Source organism: Scardinius erythrophthalmus (assembly GCF_964197995.2).
Source record: "Scardinius erythrophthalmus genome assembly, chromosome: 18".
NCBI classification, from domain to species: Eukaryota; Metazoa; Chordata; class Actinopteri; order Cypriniformes; family Leuciscidae; genus Scardinius; species Scardinius erythrophthalmus.
This window is the reverse complement of record NC_138238.1, coordinates 4,951,614-4,972,403: the sequence shown is the minus strand read 5'-3', so window position 1 is coordinate 4,972,403 and position 20,790 is coordinate 4,951,614. Positions and strand designations below refer to the sequence as shown.

General features: G+C 36.4%; 1 long non-coding RNA gene across 1 annotated transcript in view; it reads left to right on the top strand.

The window, feature by feature from the left end:
• The first annotated feature begins 222 nt into the window (after positions 1-222).
• The window catches only part of LOC308706977, a 32,961-nt gene continuing 12,393 nt past the window's right edge, over positions 223-20,790 (top strand). The window contains exons 1-2 of the long non-coding RNA XR_014032117.1: positions 223-298; positions 16,331-16,460. This is a non-coding gene — a long non-coding RNA (uncharacterized lncRNA). The remainder of the gene's footprint in view (positions 299-16,330; positions 16,461-20,790) is intronic.

Genomic DNA, 20,790 nt, shown 5'->3' with positions numbered 1-20,790 from the left:
GGCATCTCATTGTAAGCACTTCTGAATGTATTCAGTTTGGCAGTGCGTTTGTTTGCTGTCCTAGAGAAGATGAAGAATAAAAACGAGAAGAAAGAAATGCAATCAATTTAATTGCATCAGAGCCTCATGTTTTTATTGATTGTAGGAAAATGGCTTGCAAGTGAGGAGTGACTACAGCTTGATAAGTGGCAAACCATTATTTTCCAGGCCGCCTGAAACCCCTCCGAGGCAACGATGCTCCATCTTATCACGGGCCTGGTGCAGGGCCGCCGAAATGTGACACGACGCTCATTCTGAGGTCAGTGCTAATGTTTTCTTCATTTGATGATCATTTGCAGTATGATGGTTATGTAATTATGTGTGTTTATTCATTAATTTGTTTAGTTTGTAATGGAATTTGACATTTCACCTTGAAAAAAAGAAAGAAAATAAATTATATTTCGCTTGTTTCGGGACCAATATGTTTTATGCATTTTCATGACATTTACCCTTTAATTTTCTCATTACTGTTATTTGTTTTTTATATTTATATAATGTATTTTTTTTCTCATTAAATTCTCATATAGGCCTAATTAATGCCACTTCTTTTTACCATCATATATAAATACTTCACAGTTTAAATAATATATCTATGACACTGTTTGCACCTTCTAGTGCTTACCTCATCTTATGAAAAGCTGTTGTGATGAGCTTTGATTAGTCATATTTATTTCTATCTGTGTTTTTAAGGTGGTTGTCAGTATATTATAAAGTTAAAACGGATTGTAGTTATCTTGTATAATAACATTATTTCAGATAATCATTTTTTTCTTACTGTAAAATTAATTTTACTCTGTATAACAATATTTGCAACAACAGTTGCTCTTTACTGCAAATTTCACACTATATACTGTATATATATATATATATATATATATAATCAATCAAATATAAAAAATAAATTATATATATATATATATATATATATATATATATATATATATATATATATATATATATATATATATATATATATATATATATATATATATTGTTTGATTGTGGGGTGAAAGACTACTCAGGCATGCTGTTGACAAGTTTCATAAAATACTTTCAATAACGCGGCCGTCCTCTTTGCCATACAAATCATTCCTCATTGGCAAACATAAGCTATGAAAAACTGTTAACAACGGGCCAGACACTTCAGCACGCCTAAATTTTCCTCCCAACACGGCGGATCCATCCAAACAAAGCAGAAGATCAGGCTAATCTATGTGCTGGGATATTTTTGCCTCCTTCTCCAGAAAATGTGCAATTTGGTCAGGCACGAAAAAGAGAGGCAGAGAGAGAGAGAGGGGGAAAAAAATTGAGCAGACCCTTCCAAGCAATAAATCATTGGATTGCTCGTGACACTCATACAATACGGATATAGTGTTAACTGCAAGAGTGAGACAGGGCTCCTTGGCCCTCTGGGGTGACCTTGCCTGGCTGCCGTAATCTATCATTCTGACACCGGACACACTGGTTTTGTTTAATATTACACTATTGGCATATACAGTAAACACAATGCAAAGAAAATTTAGACACAGACATGAGGTGAGACAAGAGGAGGTACATGTGTACACACAAGGAGAGAGCCATTGTGTTGTCAAGCCCATGCTAACTTTATTTTACAGGGTTCCGAGGTGGACTTTTATACATTTTATTCGGCTGCCGTTCTGTTTTATTGGTTTACATTGCATTTGATGGCTTATTCTGTTGCAGTAAGAGGGCAAAAAGTGGTTGTAATGTAAATCAAATGCGTAATGCATGCCTTTGTGAATGTTTGGCGGGGAAACGCACCACATTTTCAGTGTCCTAAATGAAATCTCACCAATTTAAGGGGAAGAAACGGGGCGGTTCAAGTTCACCAGTCTGGTCTGACACTCGGGGTCCATAAATAATGCATTTTGGGGTGACCATTCATTCTTCTTTATGTCACATTCGCACAGAAATAAATTATTGTTATTCACAATTTGACAGTCGCACACAGTCCGCCCAATCGGTGCATTGGGGGCAGTTTGAAACAACAGTGTGGGTTTGAATAAACACACAGTAAAAAGAAATATTATATATATATATATATATATATATATATATATATATATATATATATATATATATAGATATATATATAGATATATATAGTGTGAAATCTGCAGTACAAAGAGCAACTGTTGTTGCAAAATATTACGTTTTACAAAGTAAAATTAATTTTACAGTAAGAAAAAAAATATTATCTGAAATAATGTTAATATACAAAATGACTACAGTCCATTTTAACTTTATAATATACTGACAACCACCTTAAAAACACAGAAATATGACTAATTTAAGCTCATCACAATAGTTTTTCCATAAGCTGAGGTAAGAAGGTGCAAACAGTGTCATAGACACAAATACTAAACGCCATAACACATATGGCACTAAAATAATGTAATTTCACAACATAAGATGTAACATAAAACCCTAATCTACATAACTTATAAGCAACAACTAAGAAGAAACAGTGATTTCAATGAAAAACCATCAAATGTGAGCAAATGTGAACTTTTTCACTTCCAAAAACTGTGCATTTATCAGTATTTTATTGTTGAATTACACGCACTGTAAAAAGTTTGGTAGCACTTTATTTTACAGTCCTGTTTCTCATGAACATACAATAAGTAATATGTACTTATTGTAGTAATGGCACTAACTGGGTGATACGGTACCAACCCTGAACCTACCCCTAAACCTTAACTTAACCCATATAGTTACCTTACATTAGGTTTTACTGTAGCTTTTTTTAAATTACGATCATTTGCATTGCAGGTTTGATTCATAAAACTTTCTTCACAAAGCTTATAACAGTTATAGTCTTTCAAATGAAATAATGTTGGTTTCCAAAAAGAGTGACTCATTAATTTGACTTAATTTGGCTTCATTTTGCATCCTATAGCATTTAAAGTCGGCATGAAATGGAGGTTGTGATAGTCTTTTCTTCCCTATTGTGACGTATATCCGAGTCAAACGGCTTCAGGAACAAGACAAAATGTAGGGCGTGACTTGATTTTGTCCATCGGGAATTGATTGGATGTTTGGATGGTTGTGGTTTGCTATTGGTGGATCTCATGTGAGTGACAGGTTTTCCCGACCTCAGTAAAAACTAATAATAAAAATGATGTGCATGGATAAATCATTTATAATAAATACCGCAATATTCCATAAAAAACAAGAACTGTTCATTTTGATTTCATGATGACTTTAACATTATCTTGTTTTTATAACGGGAACTGCTCAAACCACCTTCCTTTTCTGTTTACCTACTTTCAACAAGCTCATAACACAAGCACGTGCATCTATATGTGTGTGTGTGTGTGTGTGTGTGCATGCGTGTGTACTGGATGATAAAGCGAGTGCGCTCTCCTCTCAGCGAGGGGCTCAGGTACGGTCCTCAGAGAACACGGCGGATAAAGACGACGTTCACGCTAGCGAGCCGGCTCTGCCACCGTGACACAAACACATCCGAGCAAGATTTCGAGGTGTGACTCAACACCCAAAACAGCCTCTTTTATCCAAACGAGAGCGGGCCGCTCCGGCACCAGCCTCACAGAGGCTGAGGTGTGATTTTCCCATGTAAATGGAGGTCAGCGGCATCTTTAGAATCCGCGGCCGCTGTGTCTTGGCTGTTTTTGTTTTGTGTGATTATGTACTACCCGCTGAAAAGTTGCTTATTTCTGTGTGTAAATTGGATGTAGTATTTTGCAGAATGGCGCCCCAGGCATAGTGTGAGGTATTGATTGAGTTGGATGCAAGAAGAGACACAAGAGGATTCTGGGAAGTGAAAAGTAAAAAAAAAAAAAATGAAAACAGAGCAACTATAGGCGCATTTTACGTGTTAAGAAGAAAAAAAAAATCCTCCTGGAGTTGTGAAGAAAGCAACTAAACAAACAGAATCTGTGCATGGTGACAGGTGATGTCAGAAAGATGCAGGGAAGGAAAACAAAAACCCTTATGTTTTTTTTCAATATGATAGGTCTTCTCTTATCTGTTTGAGATACTTATGTGTGCACACTAGAGAACTGATCCCTTTTTTGTTAAGAAACAACAACAATTTAAGCAATATTTTTGTCATTACTGGTGCTGATAAAGGTTCTTGAACATTCTTCCTGCACTAGCTTGTACTAAAATGCAATGATAGTGTTTCCACCTCAGACGTCACAGATGACCGTCTGAAAAAAAGCTGGAAGCAAATTTCGATCTGTTAAACTCTAATCTGATTGGCTGACTTCCAGGACAAAACACTGCTTAAAAATAATTCAAAGACATAAATAAATAGACAGAGCTTTCAATTATGCATTTTTCACAGGTTTGCATGTAAGAACAAACACATCGTGCCTAGTGTAGTTTAACTCGTGATCACATACATCTAATTAGCAAGTTCTTTTTATGAGTCGATTTGAATCATTCTACTGAGTCATCCACTGAGTGGCTCAGTGAATCAGATTCTTTTTCTTACTCACTGATTCCAAGTTAATACTTTTATCATGTCAGACACAAAAATAGCAGTGAACTGTAATGCATACTTGACATTTGAGAGACATAAATCAGTTTAATCAGTTTGACTTGGTGTTTATGCTGACTTTGTTAAAGATTCACAATCAGGATGGAGTTTTGCTGTAATAACTGGTACTTTTTATCTTTGTTTTTTTTTTAAAAGCACAAAATATTGTCAAAAAATGCTTCCTTCCTTCCTTGCATCGAATCAATCCTTGTGATTCAATGCACATAGAACTGATTCATTCATATTGAATAGGTTCTTTAGCTGTTCAAGATAAAACTGTTATAAGTCTGTATAGTGCTAAACAAACATGTTAAAAAACTCCAGTGTTGAGTTGCTCCATATTACGTCTGGTTCTTGAGAGGGCATCACTTTGCATTGGTGTAAGTGCTGTTGACAACCCAATTGAATAAAAATCTTGCATGCATGTGCACAATTTCAAACATAAATGTTTATTTAGTCTCAATTGTTCCTGCTAGTACTCTCTCACTCTCTGTTGTGCAAAGACGTATTGATTCGCCCGTGAATCTATAACACCAATGAACTTGATGGAGTTCCTGACAAGCACAAGTGCAGCTAGGCACAGAGACGCGTTTGTGGCTATGTTATTTCTCTCGTGAGGAAACGAGCAAGTCACAAAATCCAATATATACACCGACGGTCCTCGCCGTGTTCGCCGTAACGCTGTAAGACTTCAGCCCGGTAGTTTAACTCTGCAGAGCTGGTGAGGAACATGATGAAATATGCATGAAACTGATGTTGTAGAAGTGACACCTAAATGACTTTGAGAAAAAAACTTTACCGAGTTTACCCTTTGCCTCTCTACCTTTTTTTTTTTTTGGAGAGGTTGGTGGGAAGCAGACTTTGTTATGTGTCAAGGTAGTGGAAAGAAAGAGATGATTTTGAAAACGAAGACCTCCTCTGGAGAGAAGACATTACTCTACCCCACCTTCATAGTGTCCTTAATACAGCAGGTTTGCCTCTCAAAGACGGCACTACAAACGGACGCTGCTAACTTCACAGGCCACTCATAATTGTGAGAATTCAAACAAATCTGTGTGTCAGGCAAGCAGATGGAACTTCAATGGAAGAGCTCAGTCGCATGACTGTTACCTTGAGTCAAGCGCCTTTTTTTACTTTCGAAAAATATGGAAAAGACTATTGATCAGGGCTGCTCACCCAACCACCTGGGGTATAAACCGGTGTGTGCTTGTGTGAGACGGTTCAGGATAATCTGCATCACTGATGTCTGGATTTCCCACCATGCAGTGCACATACATCATTGTAGTTCAATGGCGGAGGTTAATCATGGTCTTGGTCATTTTTAGGGTCATTTTTAGAACTCTTTTTCTTTATATATAAAACAGTGATGACTGCTAACGGGTTGGTTCACCCAATAATTATCCCACAATTTACTCACCCTCAAACTATCATAGGTGTATATAAGTTTCTTCTTTCAGCCAAACACAATTTCAGCCAAAAACAAAATACTAGTTAGCTTTATAAGTAGTAGTAACTTCAATTTTGAAGCCCAGAAAAAAGTGCATCCATCCATCATAAAAGTAATCAGTACGGCTGCGGGGGGGGGGGGGGGGGTTATTAAAGGCCTTATGAAGCGATGCGTTTTTGTAAGAAAAAATATCCATATTTATAACTTTATAAAATATAATCACTGACTTCTGGTATCGGCCGTACGCAAGTTGAGATCCGGGCGGAAGAGTGACCTCTGACCTGACGTAACTTACTACAATTTTGTAAAAAAAAAAAAAACAAAAAAAAAACTCTTGTAATCTTTATTAAGGAATTTGTACAGTCATTTATTGCAGTTCCTTTTTGTTACCTTAGACACTTGTATCCATTATGTTTATATACATATATAGGCTGCTATATACTACTATTCAAAAGTTTGGTGTCTGTAAGGTTTTTTATTTGTATTTTTTTTAAATAACTCACCAAGACTGCATTTATTTGATCAGTAAAAAGACTGATATTGTGAATATTATTACAATTTAAAAGAACTGTTTTCTATTTGAACATATTTTAAAATGCAATTCATTCCTATGTTGCGAAGTTGAATTTTCAGCATCAGTGTCACATGATCCTTCAGAAATCATTCTAATATGATGATTTGATGCTTAAGAACCATTTCTTTAATATTATCATTTTGAGCCATGTCGAGGTAGAGAACACAAATGCTAACACCCAACCACCATCCACAACAGGTGACGTTCTGTGAAAAACTAATATTGCATGAGCTGATAATTAGTTTTATCTATATGTGTTATATGTTAATATGTGTAATAGCAGTTAGTTGTTCTCAATGAGCTTTCCCTCACTTGTCGACATTTGAAGAGTTCAGATGCAAAAGCCTCTAAGTGCCATCTGAAATGTTCTTCTAGAATGATCATTTTTATCAAGCTCGTTTATTTAAGTTCAGTAATTTCACTTAAATGACAATTAATAGGTAATTTACATTGCCATTTAAGTGAAATTACTGAATTTAAATATACAAGCTTGATAAAAATGATCATTCTATACAAAATTTCAGATGGTACTTAGAGGCTTTTGCATCTGAACTCTTCATTTACACTTGTTGAGTATCTTCATCCACTCATCCTGAGGAAAAGCTTTCTGCTTTTGTATTCCTAGGTCAGCACATCAGAACTTCAGACTTTCTTTCAATTACAACTAAGCTGACATTTGCCTACCCTTTATCAGGAGATCTTTAATCAATGCTGACTTGAGAGGAACAGGGAAAGTCTGCTTTGATTTAATATCTCCACCACGGTAAAGGTGAATGTGAAACATTTATGATAATCTGTAATGGAGGTAGAGGAGGCTTGATGAGACTTTCTTTCGGTGTCAGACAAACATCTTGTGGCCTTTGCGTTCCATGTATCACCCGTGTTCCATAATATGAATGGTTAAACTCAGCATATATGACATTACTCATAGTCAATAAGGGTAAAGATGAATAATTTCCCTGCTATTTCTGACTTTAATTCTCATATCTGCTACATTTAAGCTTCAAAAAGGTCACATGAGATATTTTTCTACAGGCTAATTTAAGCAGAATTTAAAGTGCAGAGTGAAAGGAATCTTTGAATTATTGATTATTATTTTTATTTATTGTATTATTTATTTTATTGCCTTATGTTGTTCCAAGTCTATCTATCTATCTATCTATCTATCTATCTATCTATCTATCTATCTATCTATCTATCTATCTATCTATCTATCTATCTATCTATCTATCTATCTATCTATCTATCTATCTATCTATCTATCTATCTATCTATCTATCTATCTATCTATCTATCTATCTATCTATCTACTAGTTAATAATAATTCTATAATATCATACTAAAATTATGATTTTATTTATCCGGGATCTCATTTGATTATTAGAATATTAGATTATTATGAAGCCGGTTACACAAAGACAAATGCTCAATCGCAGGTAATAGGGCCACAAACAGAGATTCATATGTCATGCCAGTCGATTGCATTTGATCTGTGTGCGATTTTATTACCCAGCAGCGGAGGTTTTCTCCACCGTGAGACTGAGGTGTGGGTCATCCTCTGGTCACTTATTATTTTTCACACTTGACTGGATTTACAAGAAGTAAAGGGGTTACGTTACCAGGAGTGTTATGGCTTAATTCCGTTTATCACTCCGCAGGACTGACACAATGTAGACATGTTTATTGTTGGCCTGGCATGGCTGAATTTGTCCAACACAGTAAATAACTGCACATATTTCATGGCTTCGTTTCAGCATGACGGAGCTTGACGCTTGTATTTTGATTCATTGTGGAGGAAACTAAAGCCAGGCCTTTTTCTTTAAGTCAAAATGAAATCAAAATGGACCATTTTAACGATTTACCCGTGCATGTAATTCCAAAGAAAAACAAAGTTTTATTTTCATAATGAATAATCGTTTTTCTTTTTGGCCCATCAGCTAACATCACCAATCACTCTTATTTTTCAACACTTTCAACCACCGGCCGGTTTTAATTTACATATTTTACCATTACATATATTCTGTTTCATTCCAAAATATAGCATATAACAGAAGTAAAATAGGGTTGGATGCTGACAACAGACTTTTCAGGAAAATAACTTGCAAATAGCTTTCTTATTGTGTTATAGTCTCTGCACATTACACTCAGATACAATAAACTGTTTTAAAGTGCCCCTATTATGCTATTTCAAAGGTTCCTAATTTTTCTCCTACAATAGAATTACATGCACCTGAGGTCAAAATGCACTTTAATTTTCTCATTATATACATTGCACATCACCTCAGTCTCTCTAAACCCCTCCTTTAGAGTCTACTCAGCTCTGATTGTTCAGACGGCCCAGTCTATTGTGACTGGTCTACCTCAGCGCTTGTTGTACACAGTTATATGAACAGGAACGATGGTGTTGGTTTTTCCGTATCAATTCCAGAGCGATTCCGTCCTCGTTCTTTTGAAGTGCATGCAAAGTGGATTTGCAAAGCTGAAAACAGCATCTTCTCAACATGAACAACACGAACCAAACTCAACCAGACTTTAAGCTACAACAGTGTTTGAGGGTGGGGCAAAGTAGACGCTCTGTGCGAGCAGCCAATGAAAACCACTGGCTGGCATTATGCAAATTTGTTACATTGTTACATAGGTTTGTAACAGGAAGTGAGACTGGAATTGCTGACAACTTGTTTTAGCAGTTCAGCATTGATTCTTTCTTTTAGGAGACAATAACTTTATTTATCGTGCACTTTGATCTTTAGAACAGACATATTACACACTGCATGAAAAGTAATATTCAAAAAAGCATAATAGGGGCACTTTATTGTCGAAAAAAGTAAACACTTCACCTTTGAGGTTAAATGAACATCTTAAATTAATTTCTCATCAATTTCACTCAAATTAACGTTGGTCTCAGAGGGCTGCCGGAGTTCTCAGCACTTGTCATGAAATATGTTTTAGATACAGCTGAACTTCTGAAATATATTAGTCAGTGGACACACACCAAATTCCTCTCATGTGGCCCTAATCCATCTTTGTAATTCAGAAAATATCTGTGAGATTTTTTTTTTTTTTTTTTCTGAGCTGCTGGACTGAAATATGGGCCCGCTGATGTTGTTTTTGGACCTTGTTTTGGAAAGGATTGCACAAGACAGGTTACTCCTCCTTAAATAAGGTGTAAAAGTGTCACTTTATGAGAAATTTACACCGCTGGAGTTGGCCACGGCACATTAAAGACTATTTAATGCTATGTAGAGCTATAGTCTTACATCATAACTGCAAAGGCATACCTCATCATAAAAAAACAATATTAAAGAGGAAGTTCAATTCTTGCAGCCAAATTATAATTTGCTTCAAGAGATTGAATGAGAAATTAATGTGTTTCCTGTGTGGCCCATTGTAGCGTGGACAAACGACACTTTCATGCAGTTGTTGATGAGACTCCATTTTCATCGGTTTATGTTTCGTCAGTGGTGCGTTGATGATTTTGATTTCATTTGTAATGTTTGAGTAAATTTGAGTATTATATGCATATTTCTCCCTCTCTCTGTGGCTCCTGTCACTAAACCTGAGCTCAATCAAAAGCGCAAAATCAGTGTCGATCAACCGTGAATTTATTTTATTTTTTTTGTAAATGTGTTTAATTGTTTAATAAAGTACCTTTTAAGAAGTCACTGGAAAAAAAAAGTGACAACCTCGAAATCCCAAGCCTGTTTGTTTACACAAAGTTGCCTGATTAAGCAATCAAGTGTATTATAAAAGTGTGACAAAACAGGGGGGTTGCACATATTTTCCGTGAAATTGCCTCATTATTATGTTTTGCCAATATTGAAGTTATGTATCGTTGACTGTTCATTAAATATAGCAGAAATGATCAACAGTCGGGCCCGGTCTCTCCTTGGGGCTCGGCTGACATCCTAATGATGTTGTTTTAATGACTGATCCCATTCTCTCAGGAATTTACCCTAATTTAAGAGCCATCTTTGGGATGATTAATATTTTATAGCTTTCAGAGAATCCAGGTAAAAAAAAAAAAAAGAGTTTGTTCAGAGGTGGCAAAATATCGTAACTCGTCTAAAACCCTTTATACCATGTTCTGTGAAGTATTCATTTTAAATTAAATGTATTAGTATGTAATGCAAAATAATAAACAATATTAAAAAAGATATTGCACATAATTTGGCCTTGCAGTTTGTACAAAACAAACCTGGGCTGCCCTTATTTGCACATGTCTGAAATATCTAATTTACATACTGTGATATTTAATTAAATTCAGTTAATTTTATTAATACCTTGACTTGGCAAAGGATAAACACACATGCCAACCGTATTATGAATCCTCATGTTTATTCATTCATGATTTATGCATGTGAAAGTCAGCAGGTCAAGTGTTAAACAAGTGACATGATAGGATCTTATAATAAAAGACCTTTCATGTTTGGTTGCTTATCTTGATACACTTTTGCATAGCTCATGGTACACATATTGTGATTGAAACGGCAATAATAATAACACTGTCTAGGCTGTTTCACCACATGATTACATACTGTATGCCAACATGTTCTTTATTAGTTTAAGACCATGAATGTGCAAGTAAACAGTTTTTTTAAAGTGACTGCACTCAATATATGCCAAAAATTGATATTATTGTAAAATAATTTGTACACTAGTTTGTAAAATCAATTCTACAAGTCGATGGTACGTGGTTTTCCCATACGCTTCCATTGTAAGTGCATTTCTGTCATTTTTTTGTTGTTTAGTTTTTACTTTTATGAACTGAGGCACTATTTATTAATTTTAATTTCAACACTGGCTATTCTTTTGACATTTTTCATCATTTGAGCCAAATTGAGCAGTCAAATCACTTCTAAGAAATAAAATAGTAGGCTAATGAATGTTTTAAACAACAACTGTGCAGACAGAAATAAGTGTGATTCGATGTTGTATCAGAGCCCAGTGCATAAACATCCCCGTCAGCTTGCTGATGAACCAATCTAATTAAAAATAAGAGACAATGCCTGCGTCCGAAGGGGCTGCCGGAGATAAAGGCGGCAATGTATGCCAGCAGCCGTTCGGAACCACGCGGTTAATGAGCTCAGAGTTACAGGAGCACTGAGGTGAAGAGGAGCAAAGCGCGACAGAGACCGCCAAGATGCTCTTCAGGGGGGGAACAGAGCCGGGTAAGAGGGAAGGGGGCATTTTGGAGAGAAAGGGGTCAGTTGTGGTAATGGAATCCTGGCCCATGCAGGCCCCCTTGAGCAAAGACGATAGCGGTGAGGTGAACGATGCTCTTCAGAGGCGCTCCTCATACCGGTCAAGGCCACAAACCAGCAGGTTATGCATTTATTATTGCCATTAATGCACGCTAATGCGACGCTGTTTATATTCATGAATACTCAGTATTAATCCAGACAAGGTCGGCGTGAAATAAAACACACTTCACCTTTTCAATTTGAAAGTGAGTGTGTTCGAGACGAGTAGGTAGGAGGAAATTAAATTAGAGGAAGCTCATGCAGTCGGGATTTTCAGTTGTTGGCGGAGTCTGAATCCTTGATTTGGGAGATTTCTTGTTTTTCATCTATTCAAAAGCTCTATTCCGATGGGATTAGTGTTGTAAATGATGTTTGATTTAAAATTATTAACATACTGTAGAACGTCTGTCATTTCGTCTATGATTTGGATGGGATTGGGATCTAGTTATTGGAGAGGTGAGTGTTGGTCACGTGCTATGGATTTTTCATTTATTTTATGTACTTATTTTCATTTTACTTTCAATCATTTTTATGTTGGATATGATGCCAGCAGAATAAATTCATAATGATGGTGCACCAGGCCATTTGCAGTCAATAAGAATATTGGTATTAGTTAGGATATTTCAAGTATATTTTATATACTTTTTAAATATAACTTTTGAAGTCAATAGTTTATTTAAATAGTCTTGCGGTGTGACAGTTTTTTTTTTTTTTTTTATTGTATAAATATTTCATATAACATATCAACAGTTAGACTTGATAATTATTATGCATTGATCACACAAAGAAGTCAAACTTTGGCTTATTTTATGTTTATTAACGTTGAAAATCTCTCTTTTATGTGGAGGCGTGACACTGGAATACTGAATAATGAACTTGAAAATAGTATCAAATAAACATTACAAATGTCTAATTTGAAAAGAAATATTTTTTTAAGATAAAATGAAAAATGAATGTCCAGCTTTTAAAGCAGACCCAAATGTTATATTTATTTATATATTTATTTAATTTCTGTATTTCAAAGTTCAGTTAAATTTACAGATTTTACTTGAAATTGTAAAAAAAAAAAAAAAAAAAAAAAAAGATAATTTTGTGTTTATGGGCAAAATCTGTTTGTTACTGTCCTGCTAAGTTATGGAAATATAAGAACAGAAAAACCTGGATGTCTTTTTCCAATGTGGCCTTCAATATTGCCTGTCATGAACTGGCCAATCAGACAAATAAAACTTTTCAGATTGTTTAGATGACATTGAATATGATTTGGCACGGTGTATACTTCACACAACATCTGATTATGGTTTAAAATGGACTTTTTGTCAATGATGTACTGCGCCGCCGCCTTCTAGATGTGAAATGGGGAGAGAAATTGCATCCATATGTGAGTTTATGAAGGTATATGCGAGGCTACAGTGAGATGCAGGGGTCTGTAATCGTCTCTCTCCTCCTCATTACATTCTGCATATGTTCCTGGACGTCAGGCTGAAATTGATCTGTTTCCTCCTTTGAAAACGTGCGTGCCAACATCTCGGGTGATGAGACATAAACTACAATCTAGCCAAACAATAATGATACTTATCACTCACCGTCGCCCTGTCGAGCTTATGAGGAAATAAATATATATCTCTGTCCTGAGCCATTATTGGAACTCAGAAAACATAGATCTTTTTTTGTGGCTCTGATAATTCACTCCCGGCCCGGAGATGGATGACATGAAGAAGTCCATAAAAGATGTTACCTCTGGATTTCAGCCCCTGTGATTTATTTCATCACCTCATGAAGATTTTTTTTTTTTTTTTCTGGAAAAACAAAACAAAAAACAAAGCAAATCATTGCGGATAGAGCGCTCGCTCTCTCTATCTCTATCTCTCTCTCTCTCTCTCTCTCTCTCTCTCTCTCTCTCTCTCTCTCTCTCTCTCTCTCTCTCTCTCTCTCTCTCTCTCTCTCTCTCCGCCACACTCCATAAGTTTCCCGGGCTTTTGTATGTTAACAATACTCTTTATCTCTGTTTGGTCTAAAGGACTTAATGAGTCTCTGTAAGCACTGGGAGAGCCGAAAAAACTGTCTTACAGTAACTGACCTATGTGACCATATGTGTCAGTTACCCACTTTAGCGGGATAATTACCCCAGGCATCAGATCGGCTCTCTCCACGAAAATGACCAGGCCTTTTTCACTAATTTCCCATCCAATTTAAATAAGACTGCTCCGGCAGTATAGGCTGTCTTCGATTACACGTATTTTCCTTTTACTGTGCACATGGTTATTTAATTTATCTGGTTGTTTGTGAAGTGTGACAAAGAAATGCTCATTCCAGGATCAAAATTAAGGGCCATGGCTTTGTGTTTTATTTGCAAGAGCTGCAATTATCCTTTGAATTTTTGGCACAAATCAAAAAAAAAAACATTTTTATTCGTAATTGTAACCTCCCTGCAATTTATTAAAGGGGTCATATCATGAATATATACTGTTTTATTATTTTCCCCAAAGGCCCACTTATATATATATATTTTTGCAACAAACAGTCATTCATTTTTTTAATGACAATTTTTCATCGTATCTCTTTCACTTAAACTTAAACCAGGCTTTTTTTTGGGTGTGTGTGTGTTGTTGTGTCTTTAAAGTTACAGTATTTGCAGCAGATTATATTTCTGTCATTGACATACATTTCTTTCTCTCATGCACATCGATATACATTGAGAATATTCAACAAATTGGAATTGATTGAATTGTGAAAAGTGGACTGTTAACTGTATTTTCACTGCCATCCCCTCTTGATGACATCAGCTGAGGAAAGATTAAATGTGTTATTATTTATATTATGTATTTTTTTATTTTATTTTTATTTTAGAATAATATGCATGGACAAATTGATCATTTCAAACATGCATTAAGAAAATAACACTTGTTATTAGCGACACCAGTGGCCGTTAAGTGAACTGCAGCCAGAAACGCATTGCTCGTGTTCACACTAGTGCACAAACCCCATAGAGACGCTAAATCAGTCACATAACGAACAAGAGACTGAACGTGATTCAGGTCCCAATATGGCAAATTTCTCTTTCGTTTTTTTGCTTAGAAGTAAAAAGAAGTTGGAAATACCTTTGCAGGGTTATACTCTTAACAAGCATCCATCCATGCTGCTGAGAGCGACATTTAGATGAATATGTAAATATGTGCTGTGCGCTTTCCTTTCACTAACAAAATAAACACAACAAAAATGACAGCAGTGAGAAAACAACAGTTCAGAAAGCATCTGATCATTGTGATGTGGAATTTTTTTGCACCAGCTCTGCAATTCACTGGATCATAACGACAGATGAGGCATTAAAATTACACTGTTATGATAGTTTAATTATAAAGTATATTGGAGACTATATACTATATAGATCTGGCTATGTAAGACTATAGTTTGAATAAATCCATTTTCTTTTCATGACACATTGACATTACAGTACAGAATAGCTCTTTCTGCATTATCCTGAACATTGTATAAGCATTCATTGCATTTTTTAGAATGAAAGAGAGCAAAAACGACCAGAGTCCTTCACAGTCGAGGAATGTCTCATTGTTTATGTTTCGTTACAAGCTGTTCATACATTGGCAATTAAAAAACTGATTAATACATGAACATTCTTACATATAGCCCCTTTAAGGAACAAACCGTTTTCATGTGATTTGAACCCTGGTGAAAAGTTCTGTACTTAAACTATACTAAAATTTAAAGAGCATGACCTGCAAATGACAGATAAGCAGGGTCTGTTTGCACAAAAACAACCCCTTTGCAAAGTTGCATTATACTGTGAACTATTACCAAAAAAGCAATCCGCTTAGTAATATTGTAGGCTGTTTATGATTGCCAGGCAAAGTTGCAGCCGATCACAATTAAGAGTTGGAACAATGACTTTTATAATGCTGTTTTAAGTTGAAACTCTTGAAACTCTTGAAAAGGAAAAAGTTTTCGTGTTATTTGCCCCCTTTAAAGATAAAGGCCGGTTTCACAGACAGGGCTTAGATTAAGCCAGGATTAGGCCTTAGCTTTTATATGTGCCTTAAAAACATAACTGGTGTGAATCTTGAGACACAACAATAGCACTGATGTATTTTAAGATATGTCAGTGCAAGTTGCTTTCAGTTTAAACAGCTCAAACATGCATTTTAGTCTGGGATAGGCTTAAGCTTGTGTGAAACCAGGGGAAAATGTTCTGCATTGAAGACTGCGACTAAAGTTTAAGCACATAAACTGAATACGACAAAGAAGCACAAAACCCCTTAATCTAAAAAATACCTAAACAAATGATCTTAACTTAGTTTTGAGCAACCGGCTGCAGGCTCTACTGGTTTGGCAGTGCAAACGTGCTCTAACAAATAATGTACCGTCAGAGAGAGAGAGAGAGTGAGTGAGAAAGAAAAAGATTAGTGAAGTGGTTTAGCAGTGGTCCAGCTCTAATACAGCGGGTCTCGACAGATGACCTCTCGGGTCTGACCCCGTCCTCTCTGTTTCCACAGGCCATTCCGCAACTCTCCTGCCAACATTTAAATACTTCCTGTAAGACAGGCGGGCGGCAGGAAGTTCCACACACACGTCGACCGGAGACGCTTCAGTCGAGAGCATGAAAGGACCATAAGCGTGCCGATCGTAAGTAATAAACAACGGCTTTCATCACGCCGTGTTTTTCTTTCTGTGTTCAAATGCTTTGCAGTCAATGTGCTGAAGTTCTAGCGAGGGGCGAGCTGTATGTGTGTGTGTGTTATGGGAATGTGTGTGTGCTGGTGCGGATGGGGTGGCTGATGAATGAGGCAGTGTGGCAGATTCACAGTGCGGATCTTACTGCAGCTGTAGGGGAAACTAATGGCTAGCAGGGACCACCGAGGTCTCTGAGCTAATACCTGCTTCCTCCATCACAAAAACTCAAGCCCTGACACACACACACAAAAACAGGCATTTTTACAGCCTGCCAAATGAAAGCTTCACCTCACCGCCAATACACTCAATACAACCAATAAACCCCATACACCCCAACCAGCACACCCAGCGCATTCAACACTCTCGGAAAGAAACGTGCGCGATTTGTACCTTGAGCACTTTTGTACTTGATCTACACCTAAAGGGTGCTTTTTAGTGCATAGAGATTTGGGAATATTCTTGATTAAATAAATAAGAGTGAAGTTCAATCCAATTTTTTTGCAGGATTTAAAACATTTATAGCACTTCATTAATTTAAAACCTGCATATTTGAGCTTTAAAGTTGTTTAAATGATCATTTTTACAGTCGTTTCGGGTTTAGGATTTATGGTGTAGTGTTGTCATGGCAAAAAAGTAGTACAATTGGATTGAACTTTACAGGGAACTGTTAGTAAGCAAATACTATAATCAAGTCAACATGCATGTTGTGTGGCTAAACGTTTGAAACAGTGAGTATTTTAACCAGGGTTATTATAGTTAATTAAAACTTAAACCATTAAAAAAAAAAAAAAAAAAAAGTGTTACTTGAAATAAACTATAAAATTAACTGAAACAAAATATAATATAAAAACAGAAAAGTTTGTCAAGATTGTTTGCTTTTTTAAAGTTGAAATGTTTGAAGCGGATGGATGGATGGATGGATGGATGGATGGATGGATGGATGGATGGATGGATAGATAGATAGAATTAGCTGTTTTTGAAAATTTATGTAGACTCATTCTCAAATCTTTTCTACTTGTTCTTCTTTTCTCTAAACAAGTCATCTCACATTTTTACCTCTTACTCTCTTTCTTCCTGGGGAATAATGACAGTTGTTGAGGTACAAACTCATTTTTTTTTTCTTGCGTTCCCACTTGCTCCTCTGAAAGGTTGCATACTCTTAGGAAAGTCCAAAAATAATATGCATGTGATAAGTCATTAGTCATTTCTTAGTCTGCATATGTTAACTTGACCTGCCGTATGTTAATGCATGCAACAATGGCCCCACATATGGCTCTGTGTGCAATCCCAACTGCAAGAACTCCTGCGTGGAGCCTCATTACAGAAAACGTCCCAGCCGCGTCATTAGCACAGAGGTGGGGTTCACGAGGAACCACTCACACCATCAGCAGGGAGACGCGACACATACTATCACGTCACACATGAGACAGGTGGGAGAGACGGTTTGAACAGTATCAAACAAGAACTGGTATAAAGGAGATTTCAGCACAGTTCACGGCTCTGGCAGGAACTCTCAGTTCATCTTAACACGTTTTACTATATTTAAATCCATTCCAAAGATTGGACAATCAGTGAAAAGAAAAAAAAGGTGTAAAGATAGGTTAAAACGTAGGACAACTTCATACAAAATCATTTATATCTTATTGCTCAAACGTGCGTAGTCCTAATAGCTGCAGTCTGTCCAGAGTTCCAGGCTCAGGTCTCCAGTTACCCGCTGGGCGCTGCTTGGCGATGGGCATCATCATTTCAGTTTCTGGGCGCTGGACCAGCAGCGGCTGCCAGGGCAGTTTACCCCCAACTGGACTTTAACACAGTACAGCACTTCATACTGGGGGCAAACTGTCTATACACCAGCTCATAGATTTCAACCTCATTTTTGTACTTTTAATACTTTTTAAATTATATTAAAATAATAACTTAAAAAAAAAAAACGTCATAAAATAGCATTGTTTTTGATAATTGTTTTTAAGTGTTGTTTGTTTGTTGGTTTATTTATAAGTATGCCACTATTTAATAATTAAAAAATTCTAATACAGTATACTGTGTATATATATATACACACACACACACACACACACACACACACACACACACACATATATATATATATATACTGTATATATACACACATATATATATTAAATATGTCTGTATATTTTTTATCATTTTTATTTCAGTTTTAATTAATTAATTAATTTATTAGTTTATTTTTCTTACACTGGGCAATACAATGCAATGGAAAATACCAGTACGATAATATTCTTTGAATTATGTGTTTTAGTCATACTGCAATCATATATATATATATCTATATATGTTTCTGAATGATTGTACCATGGTATGATCAGCAAGTACCATCACTATTCCATGGTAACACCACAGTACTTTTTTTCAGTATTAATGTCTTATTCTTGTGTCTGATTGATCTTGCGATTTTGAAATTTTAAAGATAATAAGAGGTTTGGAAAGCTGTGTGTGTGTGTGTGTGTGTGTGTGTGTGTGTGTGTGTAGGTGTGTGTGTGTGTGTGTGTGTGTGTGTGTGTGTGTGTGTGTGTGTGTGTGTGTGTGTGTGTGTGTGTGTGTGTGTGTGTGTGTGTGTGTGTGTGTGTGTGTGTGTGTGTGTGTGTGTGTGTGTGTGTGTGTGTGTGTGTGTGTGTGTGTGTGTGTGTGTGTGTCTGTGTGTGTGTGTGTGTGAGAGTCGTCCCAGGGCTGTGATGTTTCTCATCTTGAGTTCTCTGCTCTACCCAGCATCTCTAATTGTTATTAATCTACAGCAATTAAAGTGAGCGTCTTGGCTGTCACATGTCTCCCCTCCTCTCCTTGACAAGCATGTTCACTTGTGACACGCAGGAGACGGGAACAGGAACAGGAAGAATCTCAGCGTCGCAGTTCCTGCCGCCGCAGAGTTTAGCAAACCCAACCAGCCAGATAAAGCTCATATTTGAATAGGCCCTGTTATCAAATACATTCATTAGGTTACACGCTCCACTTGATTAATTATATTTAAAGAAATTGTGGGTGCTTTGGATCTTTCGTCGTGCGGCACTACGGCATGCCATAGATCCCTAATTTCGAGAAGAAAAAGGGGCTGAGGGCAGTTTTTTTTTCCTGCTCTCTCTCTCTGCCTATTCTGGACAGCCTGCGCTGGTCCCTGAGGGCCCGAACGTATTCAAATGTATCTCCATCAATGAGCACAGTAATTATGAATTCCGCACTAATTAGTGTATACACTACTTCCCTTGCATATTTGATTTCCACTGTGAGATGGTAATAAGGGAAATGCCCATTTTTGTCCTGTCTCATGAAAATTCCAGAATGTTAGAGGGGGGAGGGCAGATGGCGAGAGAGGAACGGGGGATGCATTAAATATGAAGAGAGAGAGAGAGAGAGAGAGAGAGAGAGAGAGAGAGAGAGAGAGAGAGAGAGTATAACTTATAATAATCCTTAAAAATATACCATGGGAAACCAAGGTAATACCATGACTCTTAAGACACTATAATGATGATAATGGTATCACCATAGTTTTATACATAATATACTCATGTTAGGTGTAACGTGCAGTTGGTCGTTATCGGAAAATTAACCCTGACTAGGTGATCAGGTATATCATTCTGTTGGAGTTTATTATGTGATAATTATCTCGAAAAGTACTAGGATACACTGTAAAGAGTGAAAATGTGTAGTTTTTACATTTAAAATTATTGTTATATATTGTTATAGCATATTATATTAGATTATTATAGCTATTATTACTATTATAACAAATAGCTAAATATGATTTTTAGAGACCCCCCCCCCCCACACACACACACACACACACACACACACACACACTAAAGTTAAAACCTTTCAGGCATGATCAGTAGGTTTTATATTCCTTTTTAAGAAATGTGATTTTCTTTTAATGTACTTCACAGAAATATCCTGCAGCCCTAAAGCCATTTTGTCCTGTACTTGTACAAATACAAATCTGCTTGTACCTGGCGTATAAACGATGGCCTCAAGCTCATTGTGAACACATATATTTTCTCCCTTGATACTTTGAAAATAAGATGATATTTGATTCAAAATCATAAAGCATCATTTCATTTTTTAGTTCATGTCAGTCTTTGCTAGTGGATCATAAATTAGCCATATATGAGACGCTAATAAACGTCTCTTCCAGTGCTTTGAGTGACAGACGTGTGATTGTGTGGAGTGAAATAGGTGTGTATTATCTGAGCAGATCTCACAGAAGAGTAAACCACAGACTACAGTCCTGCGGCTCTTAGTGCTTATAACC